This window comes from Dendrobates tinctorius, unplaced genomic scaffold (genome assembly GCF_039654945.1).
Source record: "Dendrobates tinctorius isolate UK_male_01 unplaced genomic scaffold, ASM3965494v1 ptg000047l, whole genome shotgun sequence".
NCBI lineage: Eukaryota > Metazoa > Chordata > Amphibia > Anura > Dendrobatidae > Dendrobates > Dendrobates tinctorius.
In genome coordinates, this window is record NW_027361715.1 from 13,440,016 (window position 1) to 13,462,559 (window position 22,544).

A 22,544-nucleotide genomic window follows, 5' to 3' on the forward strand; every position below is an offset into this window, starting at 1 on the left:
CCGACGCCTCAGACAGCCTTAGCACACACTCATAACAAAGTACATAAGAGCACATGCTAATTTGGCTGAAATCAAAGTAATAAGATGAAAATGTTTTTAAATTCTCATAATATTGGCAGCAGTGGGATTTGAACCCACGCCTCGAAAGAGACTGGAGCCTAAATCCAGCGCCTTAGACCGCTCGGCCATGCTACCATCATTTACTTTGTGATGTAAGTTCCTTGGAGTAAGTGTAGTACATGTGAATACATTTCAAACTTGATCATGTTGGAATATGGGCAAGTATCTAAATATTTGGAGAAAGCAATGATTCTATCAAATGTTTTTTCTTAAACAGAAAAGCACACACTCAGACCAAAGTACATAAAAGCATATGCTAATTTGACTGAAAGCAAAGCAATAAGATGAAAATGTTTTTAACTTCTTATAATATTGGCAGCAGTGGGATTTGAACCCACCCCTCCAAAGAGACGGGAGCCTTAATCCAGCGCCTTAGACCGCTCGGCCATGTTACCACATTTATTTTCATGTTCAAGCAAGTTTTCTTAGAGTAAGTGAAGTACATTTAACTACATTTAAAATTGTGCATGTGGGAAAATGGGCATGTTTCTAAATATAAGGCCTGCTTCACACATCAGTTTTTTTGGTCAGTCAAAATCCGCTATAATGGCGGATAACGGATCCGTTCCTGTACTGATCACAACGTTTGGCACCGGACCGTTATTTTATCGAATCAGTCAAAGGAATAATTTTAAAGGATCCGCTGACTGGGGAAGGAGAGAGAGAGACTTCATTTGACTGTAAGCAAAGTAATAAGAATAAAATTAAAAGGTCTTCAGAACCTCTTAATACTGGCAGCAGTTGGATTTGAGCCCATGGGGGGAAAGAGAGAGAGAGAGAGAGAAAACAATGGCATATCTTTTTTTTGCAAGATGGCGGATTTTGACTGATGGATACAAACAGATGTGGGAAACAGGCCTTAGGAAAAAGCAATGGTTCTATCCACTGTCTTTTCCTTAGCACAAAAGTACACAATCATACAAATACAAAAGTACATTGGAGCACACATTAATTTCACTGTTTGCAATTTAAAAGAATGCGTTCAATAGGTTATGAAAACCTCCTCTTACTAACATCTGTGGGATTTGAACCCACACCTCAGAAGCACACACTTACAACAGACTATATTTCAAACTTGTGCATGTTGGAAAATAGAGAAATCTCTAAACACAAAAAAGCGATGATTCTATCAACTGTCTTTTCCTAAACGGAAAAGCACACACTCATACAAATACAAAAGATTAAAGCACATGCTAATTTGACTGTAAGCAAAGTAATAAGAATAAAATCAAAAGGTTTTCAGAACCTCTTAATACTGGCAGCAGCTGGATTTGAACCCATGCCTCATAAGTACACAAGTACATTGGATTGTTTTTAAAATTTGTGCAGGTTGAAAAATAAACAAATCTCTAAGCACAAAAAAGCAATGATTTTAACATCTGTCTTTTCCTAAACAGAAAAACACACACTCATACAAATGCAAAAGAAGATTAAAGCACATGTTAATTATTCTTTTAACAAAATCATAGCAATAAGATCAAAATGTTGTCAAAAACGTATAATAGTTGCAGCAGTAGGATTTCAACTTACGCCTCTGAGCTACTTAAAGTAACTGAAGAACATTTGACTATATTTAAATTTCTGTATTTTTGAAGATGAGAAAGTTTCTATGCTCAAGGAAAAAGCAATGATTCTATAAACTGTCTTTTCCTTAAAAGAAAAGCACACGCTTATACAACTACAAAACAAGGTTAAAGCACATGCTAATTTGTGTGTTAGCAAAATCATTAAAATATGTTCAAAAGGTTAAAATACTGGCAGCAGTGGGATGTGAACCGACGCCTCAGACAGCCTTAGCACACACTCATAACAAAGTACATAAGAGCACATGCTAATTTGGCTGAAAGCAAAGTAATAAGATGAAAATGTTTTTAAATTCTCATAATATTGGCAGCAGTGGGATTTGAACCCACGCCTCGAAAGAGACTGGAGCCTAAATCCAGCTCCTTAGACCGCTCGGCCATGCTACCATTATTTACTGCGTAATGTAAGTTCCTTGGAGTAAGTGTAGTACATGTGAATACATTTCAAACTTGATCATGTTGGAATATGGGCAAGTATCTAAATATTTGGAGAAAGCAATGATTCTATCAAATGTTTTTTCTTAAACAGAAAAGCACACACTCATACCAAAGTACATAAAAGCATATGCTAATTTGACTGAAAGCAAAGCAATAAGATGAAAATGTTTTTAAATTCTTATAATATTGGCAGCAGTGGGATTTGAACCCACGCCTCCAAAGCGACTGGAGCCTTAATCCAGCACCTTAGACCACTCGGCCATGCTTCCACATTTTATATCATGTTCAAGCAAGTTTTCTTAGAGTAAGTGAAGTACATTTAACTACATTTAAAATTGTGCATGTGGGAAAATGGGCATGTTTCTAAATATAAGGCCTGTTTCACACATCAGTTTTTTTGGTCAGTCAAAATCCGCTATAATGGCGGATAGCGGATCCATTCCTGTACTGATCACAACGTTTGGCACCGGACCGTTATTTTATCGAATCAGTCAAAGGAAGAATTTTAAAGGAACCGCTGACTGGGGAAGGAGAGAGAGAGACTTAATTTGACTGTAAGCAAAGTAATAAGAATAAAATCAAAAGGTTTTCAGAACCTCTTAATACTGGCAGCAGTTGGATTTGAGCCCATGGGGGGAAAGAGAGAGAGAAAGAGAAAACAATGGCATATCTTTTTTTTGCAAGATGGCGGATTTTGACTGATGGATACAAACGGATGTGGGAAACAGGCCTTAGGAAAAAGCAATGGTTCTATCCACTGTCTTTTCCTTGGCAGAAAAGTACACAATCATACAAATACAAAAGTACATTGGAGCACACATTAATTTCACTGTTTGCAATATAAAAGAATGCGTTCAATAGGTTATGAAAACCTCCTCTTACTAACATCTGTGGGATTTGAACCCACACCTCAGAAGCACACAATTACAACAGACTATATTTCAATCTTGTGCATGTTGGAAAATAGACAAATCTCTAAACACAAAAAAGCGATGATTCTATCAACTGTCTTTTCCTAAACGGAAAAGCACACACTCATACAAATACAAAAGATTAAAGCACATGCTAATTTGACTGTAAGCAAAGTAATAAGAATAAAATCAAAAGGTTTTCAGAACCTCTTAATACTGGCAGCAGCTGGATTTGAACCCATGCCTCATAAGTACACAAGTACATTGGATTATTTTTAAAATTTGTGCAGGTTGAAAAATAAACAAATCTCTAAGCACAAAAAAGCAATGATTCTAACATCTGTCTTTTCCTACACAGAAAAACACACACTCATACAAATGCAAAAGAAGATTAAAGCACATGTTAATTATTCTTTTAACAAAATCATAGCAATAAGATCAAAATGTTGTCAAAAACGTATAATAGTTGCAGCAGTAGGATTTCAACTTACGCCTCTGAGCTACTTAAAGTAACTGAAGAACATTTGACTATATTTAAATTTCTGTATTTTTGAAGATGAGAAATTTTCTATGCTCAAGGAAAAAGCAATGATTCTATAAACTGTCTTTTCCTTAAAAGAAAAGCACACGCTTATACAACTACAAAACAAGGTTAAAGCACATGCTAATTTGTGTGTTAGCAAAATCATAAAAATATGTTCAAAAGGTTAAAATACTGGCAGCAGTGGGATTTGAACCGACGCCTCAGACAGCCTTAGCACACACTCATAACAAAGTACATAAGAGCACATGCTAATTTGGCTGAAAGCAAAGTAATAAGATAAAAATGTTTTTGAATTCTCATAATATTGGCAGCAGTGGGATTTGAACCCACGCCTCGAAAGAGACTGGAGCCTGAATCCAGCGCCTTAGACCGCTCGGCTATGCTACCATCATTTACTGTGTGATGTAAGTTCCTTGGAGTAAGTGTAGTACATGTGAATACATTTCAAACTTGATCATGTTGTAATATGGGCAAGTATCTAAATATTTGGAGAAAGCAATGATTCTATCAAATGTTTTTTCTTAAACAGAAAAGCACACACTCAGACCAAAGTACATAAAAGCATATGCTAATTTGACTGAAAGCAAAGCAATAAGATGAAAATGTTTTTAAATTCTTATAATATTGGCAGCAGTAGGATTTGAACCCACGCCTCCAAAGAGACTGGAGCCTTAATCCAGCGCCTTAGTCCGCTCTGCCATGCTACCACATTTTTTTTCATGTTCAAGCAAGTTTTCTTAGAGTAAGTGAAGTACATTTAACTACATTTAAAATTGTGCATGTGGGAAAATGGGCATGTTTCTAAATATAAGGCCTGCTTCACACATCAGTTTTTTTGGTCAGTCAAAATCCGCTATAATGGCGGATAACGGATCCGTTCCTGTACTGATCACAACGTTTGGCACCGGACCGTTATTTTATCGAATCAGTCAAAGGAATAGTTTTAAAGGAACCGCTGACTGGGGAAGGAGAGAGAGAGACTTAATTTGACTGTAAGGAAAGTAATAAGAATAAAATCAAAAGGTTTTCAGAACCTCTTAATACTGGCAGCAGTTGGATTTGAGCCCATGGGGGGAAAGAGAGAGAGAGAGAGAGAAAACAATGGCATATCTTTTTTTTGCAAGATGGCGGATTTTGACTGATGGATACAAACGGATGTGGGAAACAGGCCTTAGGAAAAAGCAATGGTTCTATCCACTGTCTTTTCCTTAGCAGAAAAGTACACAATCATACAATTACAAAAGTACATTGGAGCACACATTAATTTCACTGTTTGCAATGTAAAAGAATGCGTTCAATAGGTTATGAAAACCTCCTCTTACTAACATCTGTGGGATTTGAACCCACACCTCAGAAGCACACAATTACAACAGACTATATTTCAAACTTGTGCATGTTGGAAAATAGACAAATCTCTAAACACAAAAAAGCGATGATTCTATCAACTGTCTTTTCCTAAACGGAAAAGCACACACTCATACAAATACAAAAGATTAAAGCACATGCTAATTTGACTGTAAGCAAAGTAATAAGAATAAAATCAAAAGGTTTTCAGAACCTCTTAATACTGGCAGCAGCTGGATTTGAACCCATGCCTCATAAGTACACAAGTACATTGGATTATTTTTAAAATTTGTGCAGGTTGAAAAATAAACAAATCTCTAAGCACAAAAAAGCAATGATTCTAACATCTGTCTTTTCCTAAACAGAAAAACACACACTCATACAAATGCAAAAGAAGATTAAAGCACATGTTAATTATTCTTTTAACAAAATCATAGCAATAAGATCAAAATGTTGTCAAAAACGTATAATAGTTGCAGCAGTAGGATTTCAACTTACGCCTCTGAGCTACTTAAAGTAACTGAAGAACATTTGACTATATTTAAATTTCTGTATTTTTGAAGATGAGAAAGTTTCTATGCTCAAGGAAAAAGCAATGATTCTATAAACTGTCTTTTCCTTAAAAGAAAAGCACACGCTTATACAACTACAAAACAAGGTTAAAGCACATGCTAATTTGTGTGTTAGCAAAATGATAAAAATATGTTCAAAAGGTTAAAATACTGGCAGCAGTGGGATTTGAACCGACGCCTCAGACTGCCTTAGCACACACTCATAACAAAGTACATAAGAGCACATGCTAATTTGGCTGAAAGCAAAGTAATAAGATGAAAATGTTTTTAATTTCTCATAATATTGGCAGCAGTGGGACTTGAACCCACGCCTCGAAAGAGACTGGAGCCTAAAACCAGCGCCTTAGACCGCTCGGCCATGCTACCATCATTTACTGAGTGATGTAAGTTCCTTGGAGTAAGTGTAGTACATGTGAATACATTTCAAACTTGATAATGTTGGAATATGGGCAAGTATCTAAATATTTGGAGAAAGCAATGATTCTATCAAATGTTTTTTCTTAAACAGAAAAGCACACACTCATACCAAAGTACATAAAAGCATATGCTAATTTGACTGAAAGCAAAGCAATAAGATGAAAATGTTTTTAACTTCTTATAATATTGGCAGCAGTGGGTTTTGAACCCACGCCTCCAAAGAGACTGGAGCCTTATTCCAGCGCCTGAGACCGCCCGGCCATGCTACCACATTTTTTTTCATGTTCAAGCAAGTTTTCTTAGAGTAAGTGAAGTACATTTAACTACATTTAAAATTGTGCATGTGGGAAAATGGGCATGTTTCTAAATATAAGGCCTGCTTCACACATCAGTTTTTTTGGTCAGTCAAAATCCGCTATAATGGCGGATAACGGATCCGTTCCTGTACTGATCACAACGTTTGGCACCGGACCGTTATTTTATCGAATCAGTCAAAGGAATAATTTTAAAGGAACCGCTGACTGGGGAAGGAGAGAGAGAGACTTAATTTGACTGTAAGCAAAGTAATAAAAATAAAATTAAAAGGTTTTCAGAACCTCTTAATACTGGCAGCAGTTGGATTTGAGCCCATGGGGGGGAAAGAGAGAGAGAGAGAGAAAAAAATGGCATATCTTTTTTTGCACGATGGCGGATTTTGACTGATGGATACAAACGGATGTGGGAAACAGGCCTTAGGAAAAAGCAATGGTTCTATCCACTGTCTTTTCCTTAGCAGAAAAGTACACAATCATACAAATACAAAAGTACATTGGAGCACACATTAATTTCACTGTTTGCAATATAAAAGAATGCATTCAATAGGTTATGAAAACCTCCTCTTACTAACATCTGTGGGATTTGCACCCACACCTCAGAAGCACACAATTACAACAGACTATATTTCAAACTTGTGCATGTTGGAAAATAGACAAATCTCTAAACACAAAAAAGCAATGATTCTATCAACTGTCTTTTCCTAAACGGAAAAGCACACACTCATACAAATACAAAAGATTAAAGCACATGCTAATTTGACTGTAAGCAAAGTAATAAGAATAAAATCAAAAGGTTTTCAGAAACTCTTAATACTGGCAGCAGTTGGATTTGAACCCATGCCTCATAAGTACACAAGTACATTGGATTATTTTTAAAATTTGTGCAGGTTGAAAAATAAACAAATCTCTAAGCACAAAAAAGCAATGATTCTAACATCTGTCTTTTCCTAAACAGAAAAAAACACACTCATACAAATGCAAAAGAAGATTAAAGCACATGTTAATTATTCTTTTAACAAAATCATAGCAATAAGATCAAAATGTTGTCAAAAACGTATAATAGTTGCAGCAGTAGGATTTCAACTTACGCCTCTGAGCTACTTAAAGTAACTGAAGAACATTTGACTATATTTAAATTTCTGTATTTTTGAAGATGAGAAAGTTTCTATGCTCAAGGAAAAAGCAATGATTCTATAAACTGTCTTTTCCTTAAAAGAAAAGCACACGCTTATACAACTACAAAACAAGGTTAAAGCACATGCTAATTTGTGTGTTAGCAAAATCATAAAAATATGTTCAATAGGTAAAAATACTGGCAGCAGTGGGATTTGAACCGACGCCTCAGACAGCCTTAGCACACACTCATAACAAAGTACATAAGAGCACATGCTAATTTGGCTGAAAGCAAAGTAATAAGATGAAAATGTTTTTAAATTCTCATAATATTGGCAGCAGTGGGATTTGAACCCACGCCTCGAAAGAGACTGGAGCCTAAATCCAGCGCCTTAGACCGCTCGGCCATGCTACCATTATTTACTGTGTGATGTAAGTTCCTTGGAGTAAGTGTAGTACATGTGAATACATTTCAAACTTGATCATGTTGGAATATGGGCAAGTATCTAAATATTTGGAGAAAGCAATGATTCTATCAAATGTTTTTTCTTAAACAGAAAAGCACACACTCATACCAAAGTACATAAAAGCATATGCTAATTTGACTGAAAGCAAAGCAATAAGATGAAAATGTTTTTAAATTCTTATAATATTGGCAGCAGTGGGATTTGAACCCACGCCTCCAAAGCGACTGGAGCCTTAATCCAGCACCTTAGACCGCTCGGCCATGCTTCCACATTTTATTTCATGTTCAAGCAAGTTTTCTTAGAGTAAGTGAAGTACATTTAACTACATTTAAAATTGTGCATGTGGGAAAATGGGCATGTTTCTAAATATAAGGCCTGTTTCACACATCAGTTTTTTTGGTCAGTCAAAATCCGCTATAATGGCGGATAGCGGATCCATTCCTGTACTGATCACAACGTTTGGCACCCGACCGTTATTTTATCGAATCAGTCAAAGGAAGAATTTTAAAGGAACCGCTGACTGGGGAAGGAGAGAGAGAGACTTAATTTGACTGTGAGCAAAGTAATAAGAATAAAATCATAAGGTTTTCAGAACCTCTTAATACTGGCAGCAGTTGGATTTGAGCCCATGGGGGGAAAGAGAGAGAGAGAAAGAGAAAACAATGGCATATCTTTTTTTTGCAAGATGGCGGATTTTGACTGATGGATACAAACGGATGTGGGAAACAGGCCTTAGGAAAAAGCAATGGTTCTATCCACTGTCTTTTCCTTGGCAGAAAAGTACACAATCATACAAATACAAAAGTACATTGGAGCACACATTAATTTCACTGTTTGCAATATAAAAGAATGCGTTCAATAGGTTATGAAAACCTCCTCTTACTAACATCTGTGGGATTTGAACCCACACCTCAGAAGCACACAATTACAACAGACTATATTTCAATCTTGTGCATGTTGGAAAATAGACAAATCTCTAAACACAAAAAAGCGATGATTCTATCAACTGTCTTTTCCTAAACGGAAAAGCACACACTCATACAAATACAAAAGATTAAAGCACATGCTAATTTGACTGTAAGCAAAGTAATAAGAATAAAATCAAAAGGTTTTCAGAACCTCTTAATACTGGCAGCAGTTGGATTTGAACCCATGCCTCATAAGTACACAAGTACATTGGATTATTTTTAAAATTTGTGCAGGTTGAAAAATAAACAAATCTCTAAGCACAAAAAAGCAATGATTCTAACATCTGTCTTTTCCTACACAGAAAAACACACACTCATACAAATGCAAAAGAAGATTAAAGCACATGTTAATTATTCTTTTAACAAAATCATAGCAATAAGATCAAAATGTTGTCAAAAACGTATAATAGTTGCAGCAGTAGGATTTCAACTTACGCCTCTGAGCTACTTAAAGTAACTGAAGAACATTTGACTATATTTAAATTTCTGTATTTTTGAAGATGAGAAATTTTCTATGCTCAAGGAAAAAGCAATGATTCTATAAACTGTCTTTTCCTTAAAAGAAAAGCACACGCTTATACAACTACAAAACAAGGTTAAAGCACATGCTAATTTGTGTGTTAGCAAAATCATAAAAATATGTTCAAAAGGTTAAAATACTGGCAGCAGTGGGATTTGAACCGACGCCTCAGACAGCCTTAGCACACACTCATAACAAAGTACATAAAAGCACATGCTAATTTGGCTGAAAGCAAAGTATTAAGATAAAAATGTTTTTAAATTCTCATAATATTGGCAGCAGTGGGATTTGAACCCACGCCTCGAAAGAGACTGGAGCCTAAATCCAGCGCCTTAGACCGCTCGGCTATGCTACCATCATTTACTGTGTGATGTAAGTTCCTTGGAGTAAGTGTAGTACATGTGAATACATTTCAAACTTGATCATGTTGTAATATGGGCAAGTATCTAAATATTTGGAGAAAGCAATGATTCTATCAAATGTTTTTTCTTAAACAGAAAAGCACACACTCAGACCAAAGTACATAAAAGCATATGCTAATTTGACTGAAAGCAAAGCAATAAGATGAAAATGTTTTTAAATTCTTATAATATTGGCAGCAGTGGGATTTGAACCCACGCCTCCAAAGAGACTGGAGCCTTAATCCAGCGACTTAGTCCGCTCGGCCATGCTACCACATTTTTTTTCATGTTCAAGCAAGTTTTCTTAGAGTAAGTGAAGTACATTTAACTACATTTAAAATTGTGCATGTGGGAAAATGGGCATGTTTCTAAATATAAGGCCTGCTTCACACATCAGTTTTTTTGGTCAGTCAAAATCCGCTATAATGGCGGATAATGGATCCGTTCCTGTACTGATCACAACGTTTGGCACCGGACCGTTATTTTATCGAATCAGTCAAAGGAATAGTTTTAAAGGAACCGCTGACTGGGGAGAGACTTAATTTGACTGTAAGCAAAGTAATAAGAATAAAATCAAAAGGTTTTCAGAACCTCTTAATACTGGCAGCAGTTGGATTTGAGCCCATGGGGGGAAAGAGAGAGAGAGAGAGAGAAAACAATGGCATATCTTTTTTTTGCAAGATGGCGGATTTTGACTGATGGATACAAACGGATGTGGGAAACAGGCCTTAGGAAAAAGCAATGGTTCTATCCACTGCCTTTTCCTTAGCAGAAAAGTACACAATCATACAAATACAAAAGTACATTGGAGCACACATTAATTTCACTGTTTGCAATATAAAAGAATGCGTTCAATAGATTATGAAAACCTCCTCTTACTAACATCTGTGGGATTTGAACCCACACCTCAGAAGCACACAATTACAACAGACTATATTTCAATCTTGTGCATGTTGGAAAATAGACAAATCTCTAAACACAAAAAAGCGATGATTCTATCAACTGTCTTTTCCTAAACGGAAAAGCACACACTCATACAAATACAAAAGATTAAAGCACATGCTAATTTGACTGTAAGCAAAGTAATAAGAATAAAATCAAAAGGTTTTCAGAACCTCTTAATACTGGCAGCAGTTGGATTTGAACCCATGCCTCATAAGTACACAAGTACATTGGATTATTTTTAAAATTTGTGCAGGTTGAAAAATAAACAAATCTCTAAGCACAAAAAAGCAATGATTCTAACATCTGTCTTTTCCTACACAGAAAAACACACACTCATACAAATGCAAAAGAAGATTAAAGCACATGTTAATTATTCTTTTAACAAAATCATAGCAATAAGATCAAAATGTTGTCAAAAACGTATAATAGTTGCAGCAGTAGGATTTCAACTTACGCCTCTGAGCTACTTAAAGTAACTGAAGAACATTTGACTATATTTAAATTTCTGTATTTTTGAAGATGAGAAATTTTCTATGCTCAAGGAAAAAGCAATGATTCTATAAACTGTCTTTTCCTTAAAAGAAAAGCACACGCTTATACAACTACAAAACAAGGTTAAAGCACATGCTAATTTGTGTGTTAGCAAAATCATAAAAATATGTTCAAAAGGTTAAAATACTGGCAGCAGTGGGATTTGAACCGACGCCTCAGACAGCCTTAGCACACACTCATAACAAAGTACATAAGAGCACATGCTAATTTGGCTGAAATCAAAGTAATAAGATGAAAATGTTTTTAAATTCTCATAATATTGGCAGCAGTGGGATTTGAACCCACGCCTCGAAAGAGACTGGAGCCTAAATCCAGCGCCTTAGACCGCTCGGCCATGCTACCATCATTTACTGTGTGATGTAAGTTCCTTGGAGTAAGTGTAGTACATGTGAATACATTTCAAACTTGATCATGTTGGAATATGGGCAAGTATCTAAATATTTGGAGAAAGCAATGATTCTATCAAATGTTTTTTCTTAAACAGAAAAGCACACACTCAGACCAAAGTACATAAAAGCATATGCTAATTTGACTGAAAGCAAAGCAATAAGATGAAAATGTTTTTAACTTCTTATAATATTGGCAGCAGTGGGATTTGAACCCACCCCTCCAAAGAGACGGGAGCCTTAATCCAGCGCCTTAGACCGCTCGGCCATGTTACCACATTTATTTTCATGTTCAAGCAAGTTTTCTTAGAGTAAGTGAAGTACATTTAACTACATTTAAAATTGTGCATGTGGGAAAATGGGCATGTTTCTAAATATAAGGCCTGCTTCACACATCAGTTTTTTTGGTCAGTCAAAATCCGCTATAATGGCGGATAACGGATCCGTTCCTGTACTGATCACAACGTTTGGCACCGGACCGTTATTTTATCGAATCAGTCAAAGGAATAATTTTAAAGGATCCGCTGACTGGGGAAGGAGAGAGAGAGACTTCATTTGACTGTAAGCAAAGTAATAAGAATAAAATTAAAAGGTCTTCAGAACCTCTTAATACTGGCAGCAGTTGGATTTGAGCCCATGGGGAGAAAGAGAGAGAGAGAGAGAGAAAACAATGGCATATCTTTTTTTTGCAAGATGGCGGATTTTGACTGATGGATACAAACAGATGTGGGAAACAGGCCTTAGGAAAAAGCAATGGTTCTATCCACTGTCTTTTCCTTAGCACAAAAGTACACAATCATACAAATACAAAAGTACATTGGAGCACACATTAATTTCACTGTTTGCAATTTAAAAGAATGCGTTCAATAGGTTATGAAAACGTCCTCTTACTAACATCTGTGGGATTTGAACCCACACCTCAGAAGCACACAATTACAACAGACTATATTTCAAACTTGTGCATGTTGGAAAATAGAGAAATCTCTAAACACAAAAAAGCGATGATTCTATCAACTGTCTTTTCCTAAACGGAAAAGCACACACTCATACAAATACAAAAGATTAAAGCACATGCTAATTTGACTGTAAGCAAAGTAATAAGAATAAAATCAAAAGGTTTTCAGAACCTCTTAATACTGGCAGCAGCTGGATTTGAACCCATGCCTCATAAGTACACAAGTACATTGGATTGTTTTTAAAATTTGTGCAGGTTGAAAAATAAACAAATCTCTAAGCACAAAAAAGCAATGATTTTAACATCTGTCTTTTCCTAAACAGAAAAACACACACTCATACAAATGCAAAAGAAGATTAAAGCACATGTTAATTATTCTTTTAACAAAATCATAGCAATAAGATCAAAATGTTGTCAAAAACGTATAATAGTTGCAGCAGTAGGATTTCAACTTACGCCTCTGAGCTACTTAAAGTAACTGAAGAACATTTGACTATATTTAAATTTCTGTATTTTTGAAGATGAGAAAGTTTCTATGCTCAAGGAAAAAGCAATGATTCTATAAACTGTCTTTTCCTTAAAAGAAAAGCACACGCTTATACAACTACAAAACAAGGTTAAAGCACATGCTAATTTGTGTGTTAGCAAAATCATTAAAATATGTTCAAAAGGTTAAAATACTGGCAGCAGTGGGATGTGAACCGACGCCTCAGACAGCCTTAGCACACACTCATAACAAAGTACATAAGAGCACATGCTAATTTGGCTGAAAGCAAAGTAATAAGATGAAAATGTTTTTAAATTCTCATAATATTGGCAGCAGTGGGATTTGAACCCACGCCTCGAAAGAGACTGGAGCCTAAATCCAGCTCCTTAGACCGCTCGGCCATGCTACCATTATTTACTGCGTAATGTAAGTTCCTTGGAGTAAGTGTAGTACATGTGAATACATTTCAAACTTGATCATGTTGGAATATGGGCAAGTATCTAAATATTTGGAGAAAGCAATGATTCTATCAAATGTTTTTTCTTAAACAGAAAAGCACACACTCATACCAAAGTACATAAAAGCATATGCTAATTTGACTGAAAGCAAAGCAATAAGATGAAAATGTTTTTAAATTCTTATAATATTGGCAGCAGTGGGATTTGAACCCACGCCTCCAAAGCGACTGGAGCCTTAATCCAGCACCTTAGACCACTCGGCCATGCTTCCACATTTTATATCATGTTCAAGCAAGTTTTCTTAGAGTAAGTGAAGTACATTTAACTACATTTAAAATTGTGCATGTGGGAAAATGGGCATGTTTCTAAATATAAGGCCTGTTTCACACATCAGTTTTTTTGGTCAGTCAAAATCCGCTATAATGGCGGATAGCGGATCTATTCCTGTACTGATCACAACGTTTGGCACCGGACCGTTATTTTATCGAATCAGTCAAAGGAAGAATTTTAAAGGAACCGCTGACTGGGGAAGGAGAGAGAGAGACTTAATTTGACTGTAAGCAAAGTAATAAGAATAAAATCAAAAGGTTTTCAGAACCTCTTAATACTGGCAGCAGTTGGATTTGAGCCCATGGGGGGAAAGAGAGAGAGAGAAAGAGAAAACAATGGCATATCTTTTTTTTGCAAGATGGCGGATTTTGACTGATGGATACAAACGGATGTGGGAAACAGGCCTTAGGAAAAAGCAATGGTTCTATCCACTGTCTTTTCCTTGGCAGAAAAGTACAGAATCATACAAATACAAAAGTACATTGGAGCACACATTAATTTCACTGTTTGCAATATAAAAGAATGCGTTCAATAGGTTATGAAAAGCTCCTCTTACTAACATCTGTGGGATTTGAACCCACACCTCAGAAGCACACAATTACAACAGACTATATTTCAATCTTGTGCATGTTGGAAAATAGACAAATCTCTAAACACAAAAAAGCGATGATTCTATCAACTGTCTTTTCCTAAACGGAAAAGCACACACTCATACAAATACAAAAGATTAAAGCACATGCTAATTTGACTGTAAGCAAAGTAATAAGAATAAAATCAAAAGGTTTTCAGAACCTCTTAATACTGGCAGCAGCTGGATTTGAACCCATGCCTCATAAGTACACAAGTACATTGGATTATTTTTAAAATTTGTGCTGGTTGAAAAATAAACAAATCTCTAAGCACAAAAAAGCAATGATTCTAACATCTGTCTTTTCCTAAACAGAAAAACACACACTCATACAAATGCAAAAGAAGATTAAAGCACATGTTAATTATTCTTTTAACAAAATCATAGCAATAAGATCAAAATGTTGTCAAAAACGTATAATAGTTGCAGCAGTAGGATTTCAACTTACGCCTCTGAGCTACTTAAAGTAACTGAAGAACATTTGACTATATTTAAATTTCTGTATTTTTGAAGATGAGAAAGTTTCTATGCTCAAGGAAAAAGCAATGATTCTATAAACTGTCTTTTCCTTAAAAGAAAAGCACACGCTTATACAACTACAAAACAAGGTTAAAGCACATGCTAATTTGTGTGTTAGCAAAATGATAAAAATATGTTCAAAAGGTTAAAATACTGGCAGCAGTGGGATTTGAACCGACGCCTCAGACTGCCTTAGCACACACTCATAACAAAGTACATAAGAGCACATGCTAATTTGGCTGAAAGCAAAGTAATAAGATGAAAATGTTTTTAATTTCTCATAATATTGGCAGCAGTGGGACTTGAACCCACGCCTCCAAAGAGACTGGAGCCTTATTCCAGCGCCTGAGACCGCCCGGCCATGCTACCACATTTTTTTTCATGTTCAAGCAAGTTTTCTTAGAGTAAGTGAAGTACATTTAACTACATTTAAAATTGTGCATGTGGGAAAATGGGCATGTTTCTAAATATAAGGCCTGCTTCACACATCAGTTTTTTTGGTCAGTCAAAATCCGCTATAATGGCGGATAACGGATCCGTTCCTGTACTGATCACAACGTTTGGCACCGGACCGTTATTTTATCGAATCAGTCAAAGGAATAATTTTAAAGGAACCGCTGACTGGGGAAGGAGAGAGAGAGACTTAATTTGACTGTAAGCAAAGTAATAAAAATAAAATTAAAAGGTTTTCAGAACCTCTTAATACTGGCAGCAGTTGGATTTGAGCCCATGGGGGGGAAAGAGAGAGAGAGAGAGAAAAAAATGGCATATCTTTTTTTGCACGATGGCGGATTTTGACTGATGGATACAAACGGATGTGGGAAACAGGCCTTAGGAAAAAGCAATGGTTCTATCCACTGTCTTTTCCTTAGCAGAAAAGTACACAATCATACAAATACAAAAGTACATTGGAGCACACATTAATTTCACTGTTTGCAATATAAAAGAATGCATTCAATAGGTTATGAAAACCTCCTCTTACTAACATCTGTGGGATTTGCACCCACACCTCAGAAGCACACAATTACAACAGACTATATTTCAAACTTGTGCATGTTGGAAAATAGACAAATCTCTAAACACAAAAAAGCAATGATTCTATCAACTGTCTTTTCCTAAACGGAAAAGCACACACTCATACAAATACAAAAGATTAAAGCACATGCTAATTTGACTGTAAGCAAAGTAATAAGAATAAAATCAAAAGGTTTTCAGAAACTCTTAATACTGGCAGCAGTTGGATTTGAACCCATGCCTCATAAGTACACAAGTACATTGGATTATTTTTAAAATTTGTGCAGGTTGAAAAATAAACAAATCTCTAAGCACAAAAAAGCAATGATTCTAACATCTGTCTTTTCCTAAACAGAAAAAAACACACTCATACAAATGCAAAAGAAGATTAAAGCACATGTTAATTATTCTTTTAACAAAATCATAGCAATAAGATCAAAATGTTGTCAAAAACGTATAATAGTTGCAGCAGTAGGATTTCAACTTACGCCTCTGAGCTACTTAAAGTAACTGAAGAACATTTGACTATATTTAAATTTCTGTATTTTTGAAGATGAGAAAGTTTCTATGCTCAAGGAAAAAGCAATGATTCTATAAACTGTCTTTTCCTTAAAAGAAAAGCACACGCTTATACAACTACAAAACAAGGTTAAAGCACATGCTAATTTGTGTGTTAGCAAAATCATAAAAATATGTTCAATAGGTAAAAATACTGGCAGCAGTGGGATTTGAACCGACGCCTCAGACAGCCTTAGCACACACTCATAACAAAGTACATAATGCTAATTTGCTAATTTGCTAATTTGGCTGAAAGCAAAGTAATAAGATGAAAATGTTTTTAAATTCTCATAATATTGGCAGCAGTGGGATTTGAACCCACGCCTCGAAAGAGACTGGAGCCTAAATCCAGCGCCTTAGACCGCTCGGCCATGCTACCATTATTTACTGTGTGATGTAAGTTCCTTGGAGTAAGTGTAGTACATGTGAATACATTTCAAACTTGATCATGTTGGAATATGGGCAAGTATCTAAATATTTGGAGAAAGCAATGATTCTATCAAATGTTTTTTCTTAAACAGAAAAGCACACACTCATACCAAAGTACATAAAAGCATATGCTAATTTGACTGAAAGCAAAGCAATAAGATGAAAATGTTTTTAAATTCTTATAATATTGGCAGCAGTGGGATTTGAACCCACGCCTCCAAAGCGACTGGAGCCTTAATCCAGCACCTTAGACCGCTCGGCCATGCTTCCACATTTTATTTCATGTTCAAGCAAGTTTTCTTAGAGTAAGTGAAGTACATTTAACTACATTTAAAATTGTGCATGTGGGAAAATGGGCATGTTTCTAAATATAAGGCCTGTTTCACACATCAGTTTTTTTGGTCAGTCAAAATCCGCTATAATGGCGGATAGCGGATCCATTCCTGTACTGATCACAACATTTGGCACCGGACCGTTATTTTATCGAATCAGTCAAAGGAAGAATTTTAAAGGAACCGCTGACTGGGGAAGGAGAGAGAGAGACTTAATTTGACTGTAAGCAAAGTAATAAGAATAAAATCAAAAGGTTTTCAGAACCTCTTAATACTGGCAGCAGTTGGATTTGAGCCCATGGGGGGAAAGAGAGAGAGAGAAAGAGAAAACAATGGCATATCTTTTTTTTGCAAGATGGCGGATTTTGACTGATGGATACAAACGGATGTGGGAAACAGGCCTTAGGAAAAAGCAATGGTTCTATCCACTGTCTTTTCCTTGGCAGAAAAGTACACAATCATACAAATACAAAAGTACATTGGAGCACACATTAATTTCACTGTTTGCAATATAAAAGAATGCGTTCAATAGGTTATGAAAACCTCCTCTTACTAACATCTGTGGGATTTGAACCCACACCTCAGAAGCACACAATTACAACAGACTATATTTCAAACTTGTGCATGTTGGAAAATAGACAAATCTCTAAACACAAAAAAGCGATGATTCTATCAACTGTCTTTTCCTAAACGGAAAAGCACACACTCATACAAATACAAAAGATTAAAGCACATGCTAATTTGACTGTAAGCAAAGTAATAAGAATAAAATCAAAATGTTTTCAGAACCTCTTAATACTGGCAGCAGTTGGATTTGAACCCATGCCTCATAAGTACACAAGTACATTGGATTATTTTTAAAATTTGTGCAGGTTGAAAAATAAACAAATCTCTAAGCACAAAAAAGCAATGATTCTAACATCTGTCTTTTCCTACACAGAAAAACACACACTCATACAAATGCAAAAGAAGATTAAAGCACATGTTAATTATTCTTTTAACAAAATCATAGCAATAAGATCAAAATGTTGTCAAAAACGTATAATAGTTGCAGCAGTAGGATTTCAACTTACGCCTCTGAGCTACTTAAAGTAACTGAAGAACATTTGACTATATTTAAATTTCTGTATTTTTGAAGATGAGAAATTTTCTATGCTCAAGGAAAAAGCAATGATTCTATAAACTGTCTTTTCCTTAAAAGAAAAGCACACGCTTATACAACTACAAAACAAGGTTAAAGCACATGCTAATTTGTGTGTTAGCAAAATCATAAAAATATGTTCAAAAGGTTAAAATACTGGCAGCAGTGGGATTTGAACCGACGCCTCAGACAGCCTTAGCACACACTCATAACAAAGTACATAAGAGCACATGCTAATTTGGCTGAAAGCAAAGTAATAAGATAAAAATGTTTTTAAATTCTCATAATATTGGCAGCAGTGGGATTTGAACCCACGCCTCGAAAGAGACTGGAGCCTAAATCCAGCGCCTTAGACCGCTCGGCTATGCTACCATCATTTACTGACTGATGTAAGTTCCTTGGAGTAAGTGTAGTACATGTGAATACATTTCAAACTTGATCATGTTGTAATATGGGCAAGTATCTAAATATTTGGAGAAAGCAAAGATTCTATCAAATGTTTTTTCTTAAACAGAAAAGCACACACTCAGACCAAAGTACATAAAAGCATATGCTAATTTGACTGAAAGCAAAGCAATAAGATGAAAATGTTTTTAAATTCTTATAATATTGGCAGCAGTGGGATTTGAACCCACGCCTCCAAAGAGACTGGAGCATTAATCCAGCGCCTTAGTCCGCTCGGCCATGCTACCACATTTTTTTTCATGTTCAAGCAAGTTTTCTTAGAGTAAGTGAAGTACATTTAACTACATTTAAAATTGTGCATGTGGGAAAATGGGCATGTTTCTAAATATAAGGCCTGCTTCACACATCAGTTTTTTTGGTCAGTCAAAATCCGCTATAATGGCGGATAATGGATCCGTTCCTGTACTGATCACAACGTTTGGCACCGGACCGTTATTTTATCGAATCAGTCAAAGGAATAGTTTTAAAGGAACCGCTGACTGGGGAAGGAGAGAGAGAGACTTAATTTGACTGTAAGCAAAGTAATAAGAATAAAATCAAAAGGTTTTCAGAACCTCTTAATACTGGCAGCAGTTGGATTTGAGCCCATGGGGGGAAAGAGAGAGAGAGAGAGAGAGAAAACAATGGCATATCTTTTTTTTGCAAGATGGCGGATTTTGACTGATGGATACAAACGGATGTGGGAAACAGGCCTTAGGAAAAATCAATAGTTCTATCCACTGCCTTTTCCTTAGCAGAAAAGTACACAATCATACAAATACAAAAGTACATTGGAGCACACATTAATTTCACTGTTTGCAATATAAAAGAATGCGTTCAATAGATTATGAAAACCTCCTCTTACTAACATCTGTGGGATTTGAACCCACACCTCAGAAGCACACAATTACAACAGACTATATTTCAATCTTGTGCATGTTGGAAAATAGACAAATCTCTAAACACAAAAAAGCGATGATTCTATCAACTGTCTTTTCCTAAACGGAAAAGCACACACTCATACAAATACAAAAGATTAAAGCACATGCTAATTTGACTGTAAGCAAAGTAATAAGAATAAAATCAAAAGGTTTTCAGAACCTCTTAATACTGGCAGCAGTTGGATTTGAACCCATGCCTCATAAGTACACAAGTACATTGGATTATTTTTAAAATTTGTGCAGGTTGAAAAATAAACAAATCTCTAAGCACAAAAAAGCAATGATTCTAACATCTGTCTTTTCCTACACAGAAAAACACACACTCATACAAATGCAAAAGAAGATTAAAGCACATGTTAATTATTCTTTTAACAAAATCATAGCAATAAGATCAAAATGTTGTCAAAAACGTATAATAGTTGCAGCAGTAGGATTTCAACTTACGCCTCTGAGCTACTTAAAGTAACTGAAGAACATTTGACTATATTTAAATTTCTGTATTTTTGAAGATGAGAAAGTTTCTATGCTCAAGGAAAAAGCAATGATTCTATATACTGTCTTTTCCTTAAAAGAAAAGCACACGCTTATACAACTACAAAACAAGGTTAAAGCACATGCTAATTTGTGTGTTAGCAAAATCATTAAAATATGTTCAAAAGGTTAAAATACTGGCAGCAGTGGGATGTGAACCGACGCCTCAGACAGCCTTAGCACACACTCATAACAAAGTACATAAGAGCACATGCTAATTTGGCTGAAAGCAAAGTAATAAGATGAAAATGTTTTTAAATTCTCATAATATTGGCAGCAGTGGGATTTGAACCCACGCCTCGAAAGAGACTGGAGCCTAAATCCAGCTCCTTAGACCGCTCGGCCATGCTACCATTATTTACTGCGTAATGTAAGTTCCTTGGAGTAAGTGTAGTACATGTGAATACATTTCAAACTTGATCATGTTGGAATATGGGCAAGTATCTAAATATTTGGAGAAAGCAATGATTCTATCAAATGTTTTTTCTTAAACAGAAAAGCACACACTCATACCAAAGTACATAAAAGCATATGCTAATTTGACTGAAAGCAAAGCAATAAGATGAAAATGTTTTTATATTCTTATAATATTGGCAGCAGTGGGATTTGAACCCACACCTCCAAAGAGACTGGAGCCTTAATCCAGCGCCTTAGACCACTCGACCATTCTACCATATTTTTTTTCATGTTCAAGCAAGTTTTCTTAGAGTAAGTGAAGTACATTTAACTACATTTAAAATTGTGCATGTGGGAAAATGGGCATGTTTCTAAATATAAGGCCTGCTTCACACATCAGTTTTTTTGGTCAGTCAAAATCCGCTATAATGGCGGATAACGGATCCGTTCCTGTACTGATCACAACGTTTGGCACCGGACCGTTATTTTATCGAATCAGTCAAAGGAATAATTTTAAAGGATCCGCTGACTGGGGAAGGAGAGAGAGAGACTTCATTTGACTGTAAGCAAAGTAATAAGAATAAAATTAAAAGGTCTTCAGAACCTCTTAATACTGGCAGCAGTTGGATTTGAGCCCATGGGGGGAAAGAGAGAGAGAGAGAGAGAAAACAATGGCATATCTTTTTTTTGCAAGATGGCGGATTTTGACTGTCATAGCAATAAGATCAAAATGTTGTCAAAAACGTATAATAGTTGCAGCAGTAGGATTTCAACTTACGCCTCTGAGCTACTTAAAGTAACTGAAGAACATTTGACTATATTTAAATTTCTGTATTTTTGAAGATGAGAAAGTTTCTATGCTCAAGGAAAAAGCAATGATTCTATAAACTGTCTTTTCCTTAAAAGAAAAGCACACGCTTATACAACTACAAAACAAGGTTAAAGCACATGCTAATTTGTGTGTTAGCAAAATCATTAAAATATGTTCAAAAGGTTAAAATACTGGCAGCAGTGGGATGTGAACCGACGCCTCAGACAGCCTTAGCACACACTCATAACAAAGTACATAAGAGCACATGCTAATTTGGCTGAAAGCAAAGTAATAAGATGAAAATGTTTTTAAATTCTCATAATATTGGCAGCAGTGGGATTTGAACCCACGCCTCGAAAGAGACTGGAGCCTAAATCCAGCTCCTTAGACCGCTCGGCCATGCTACCATTATTTACTGCGTAATGTAAGTTCCTTGGAGTAAGTGTAGTACATGTGAATACATTTCAAACTTGATCATGTTGGAATATGGGCAAGTATCTAAATATTTGGAGAAAGCAATGATTCTATCAAATGTTTTTTCTTAAACAGAAAAGCACACACTCATACCAAAGTACATAAAAGCATATGCTAATTTGACTGAAAGCAAAGCAATAAGATGAAAATCAAAAGGTTTTCAGAACCTCTTAATACTGGCAGCAGTTGGATTTGAGCCCATGGGGGGAAAGAGAGAGAGAGAGAGAAAACTATGGCATATCTTTTTTTTGCAAGATGGCGGATTTTGACTGATGGATACAAACGGATGTGGGAAACAGGCCTTAGGAAAAAGCAATGGTTCTATCCACTGTCTTTTCCTTAGCAGAAAAGTACACAATCATACAAATACAAAAGTACATTGGAGCACACATTAATTTCACTGTTTGCAATATAAAAGAATGCGTTCAATAGGTTATGAAAACCTCGTCTTACTAACATGTGTGGGATTTGAACCCACACCTCAGAAGCACACAATTACAA

General features: G+C 35.8%; 23 non-coding genes across 23 annotated transcripts; all 23 read right to left on the reverse strand.

Annotated features, from left to right (window-relative positions):
- Positions 1-113: 113 nt before the first annotated feature.
- TRNAL-UAG (transfer RNA leucine (anticodon UAG)) lies at positions 114-195 on the reverse strand. The gene has a single exon. It is a non-coding gene; the product is annotated as a tRNA-Leu (tRNA).
- A 238-nt stretch (positions 196-433) lies between these two features.
- TRNAL-AAG (transfer RNA leucine (anticodon AAG)) lies at positions 434-515 on the reverse strand. Its single transcript has one exon. It is a non-coding gene; the product is annotated as a tRNA-Leu (tRNA).
- A 1,493-nt stretch (positions 516-2,008) lies between these two features.
- On the reverse strand, positions 2,009-2,090 carry TRNAL-UAG (transfer RNA leucine (anticodon UAG)). The gene has a single exon. It is a non-coding gene; the product is annotated as a tRNA-Leu (tRNA).
- Positions 2,091-2,328: 238 nt separating this feature from the next.
- Positions 2,329-2,410, reverse strand: TRNAL-AAG (transfer RNA leucine (anticodon AAG)). The gene has a single exon. It is a non-coding gene; the product is annotated as a tRNA-Leu (tRNA).
- A 1,491-nt stretch (positions 2,411-3,901) lies between these two features.
- TRNAL-CAG (transfer RNA leucine (anticodon CAG)) lies at positions 3,902-3,983 on the reverse strand. Its single transcript has one exon. It is a non-coding gene; the product is annotated as a tRNA-Leu (tRNA).
- A 238-nt stretch (positions 3,984-4,221) lies between these two features.
- On the reverse strand, positions 4,222-4,303 carry TRNAL-AAG (transfer RNA leucine (anticodon AAG)). Its single transcript has one exon. It is a non-coding gene; the product is annotated as a tRNA-Leu (tRNA).
- Positions 4,304-5,796: 1,493 nt separating this feature from the next.
- Positions 5,797-5,878, reverse strand: TRNAL-UAG (transfer RNA leucine (anticodon UAG)). The gene has a single exon. It is a non-coding gene; the product is annotated as a tRNA-Leu (tRNA).
- Positions 5,879-7,689: 1,811 nt separating this feature from the next.
- Positions 7,690-7,771, reverse strand: TRNAL-UAG (transfer RNA leucine (anticodon UAG)). The gene has a single exon. It is a non-coding gene; the product is annotated as a tRNA-Leu (tRNA).
- A 238-nt stretch (positions 7,772-8,009) lies between these two features.
- Positions 8,010-8,091, reverse strand: TRNAL-AAG (transfer RNA leucine (anticodon AAG)). The gene has a single exon. It is a non-coding gene; the product is annotated as a tRNA-Leu (tRNA).
- A 1,493-nt stretch (positions 8,092-9,584) lies between these two features.
- TRNAL-UAG (transfer RNA leucine (anticodon UAG)) lies at positions 9,585-9,666 on the reverse strand. The gene has a single exon. It is a non-coding gene; the product is annotated as a tRNA-Leu (tRNA).
- A 238-nt stretch (positions 9,667-9,904) lies between these two features.
- TRNAL-AAG (transfer RNA leucine (anticodon AAG)) lies at positions 9,905-9,986 on the reverse strand. The gene has a single exon. It is a non-coding gene; the product is annotated as a tRNA-Leu (tRNA).
- A 1,483-nt stretch (positions 9,987-11,469) lies between these two features.
- On the reverse strand, positions 11,470-11,551 carry TRNAL-UAG (transfer RNA leucine (anticodon UAG)). Its single transcript has one exon. It is a non-coding gene; the product is annotated as a tRNA-Leu (tRNA).
- A 238-nt stretch (positions 11,552-11,789) lies between these two features.
- On the reverse strand, positions 11,790-11,871 carry TRNAL-AAG (transfer RNA leucine (anticodon AAG)). The gene has a single exon. It is a non-coding gene; the product is annotated as a tRNA-Leu (tRNA).
- A 1,493-nt stretch (positions 11,872-13,364) lies between these two features.
- TRNAL-UAG (transfer RNA leucine (anticodon UAG)) lies at positions 13,365-13,446 on the reverse strand. Its single transcript has one exon. It is a non-coding gene; the product is annotated as a tRNA-Leu (tRNA).
- A 238-nt stretch (positions 13,447-13,684) lies between these two features.
- On the reverse strand, positions 13,685-13,766 carry TRNAL-AAG (transfer RNA leucine (anticodon AAG)). The gene has a single exon. It is a non-coding gene; the product is annotated as a tRNA-Leu (tRNA).
- A 1,493-nt stretch (positions 13,767-15,259) lies between these two features.
- TRNAL-AAG (transfer RNA leucine (anticodon AAG)) lies at positions 15,260-15,341 on the reverse strand. The gene has a single exon. It is a non-coding gene; the product is annotated as a tRNA-Leu (tRNA).
- A 1,500-nt stretch (positions 15,342-16,841) lies between these two features.
- Positions 16,842-16,923, reverse strand: TRNAL-UAG (transfer RNA leucine (anticodon UAG)). Its single transcript has one exon. It is a non-coding gene; the product is annotated as a tRNA-Leu (tRNA).
- Positions 16,924-17,161: 238 nt separating this feature from the next.
- TRNAL-AAG (transfer RNA leucine (anticodon AAG)) lies at positions 17,162-17,243 on the reverse strand. The gene has a single exon. It is a non-coding gene; the product is annotated as a tRNA-Leu (tRNA).
- A 1,493-nt stretch (positions 17,244-18,736) lies between these two features.
- Positions 18,737-18,818, reverse strand: TRNAL-UAG (transfer RNA leucine (anticodon UAG)). Its single transcript has one exon. It is a non-coding gene; the product is annotated as a tRNA-Leu (tRNA).
- A 238-nt stretch (positions 18,819-19,056) lies between these two features.
- Positions 19,057-19,138, reverse strand: TRNAI-AAU (transfer RNA isoleucine (anticodon AAU)). Its single transcript has one exon. It is a non-coding gene; the product is annotated as a tRNA-Ile (tRNA).
- Positions 19,139-20,633: 1,495 nt separating this feature from the next.
- TRNAL-UAG (transfer RNA leucine (anticodon UAG)) lies at positions 20,634-20,715 on the reverse strand. Its single transcript has one exon. It is a non-coding gene; the product is annotated as a tRNA-Leu (tRNA).
- A 238-nt stretch (positions 20,716-20,953) lies between these two features.
- TRNAL-AAG (transfer RNA leucine (anticodon AAG)) lies at positions 20,954-21,035 on the reverse strand. The gene has a single exon. It is a non-coding gene; the product is annotated as a tRNA-Leu (tRNA).
- An 859-nt stretch (positions 21,036-21,894) lies between these two features.
- TRNAL-UAG (transfer RNA leucine (anticodon UAG)) lies at positions 21,895-21,976 on the reverse strand. The gene has a single exon. It is a non-coding gene; the product is annotated as a tRNA-Leu (tRNA).
- Between the last annotated feature and the right edge of the window lie 568 nt (positions 21,977-22,544).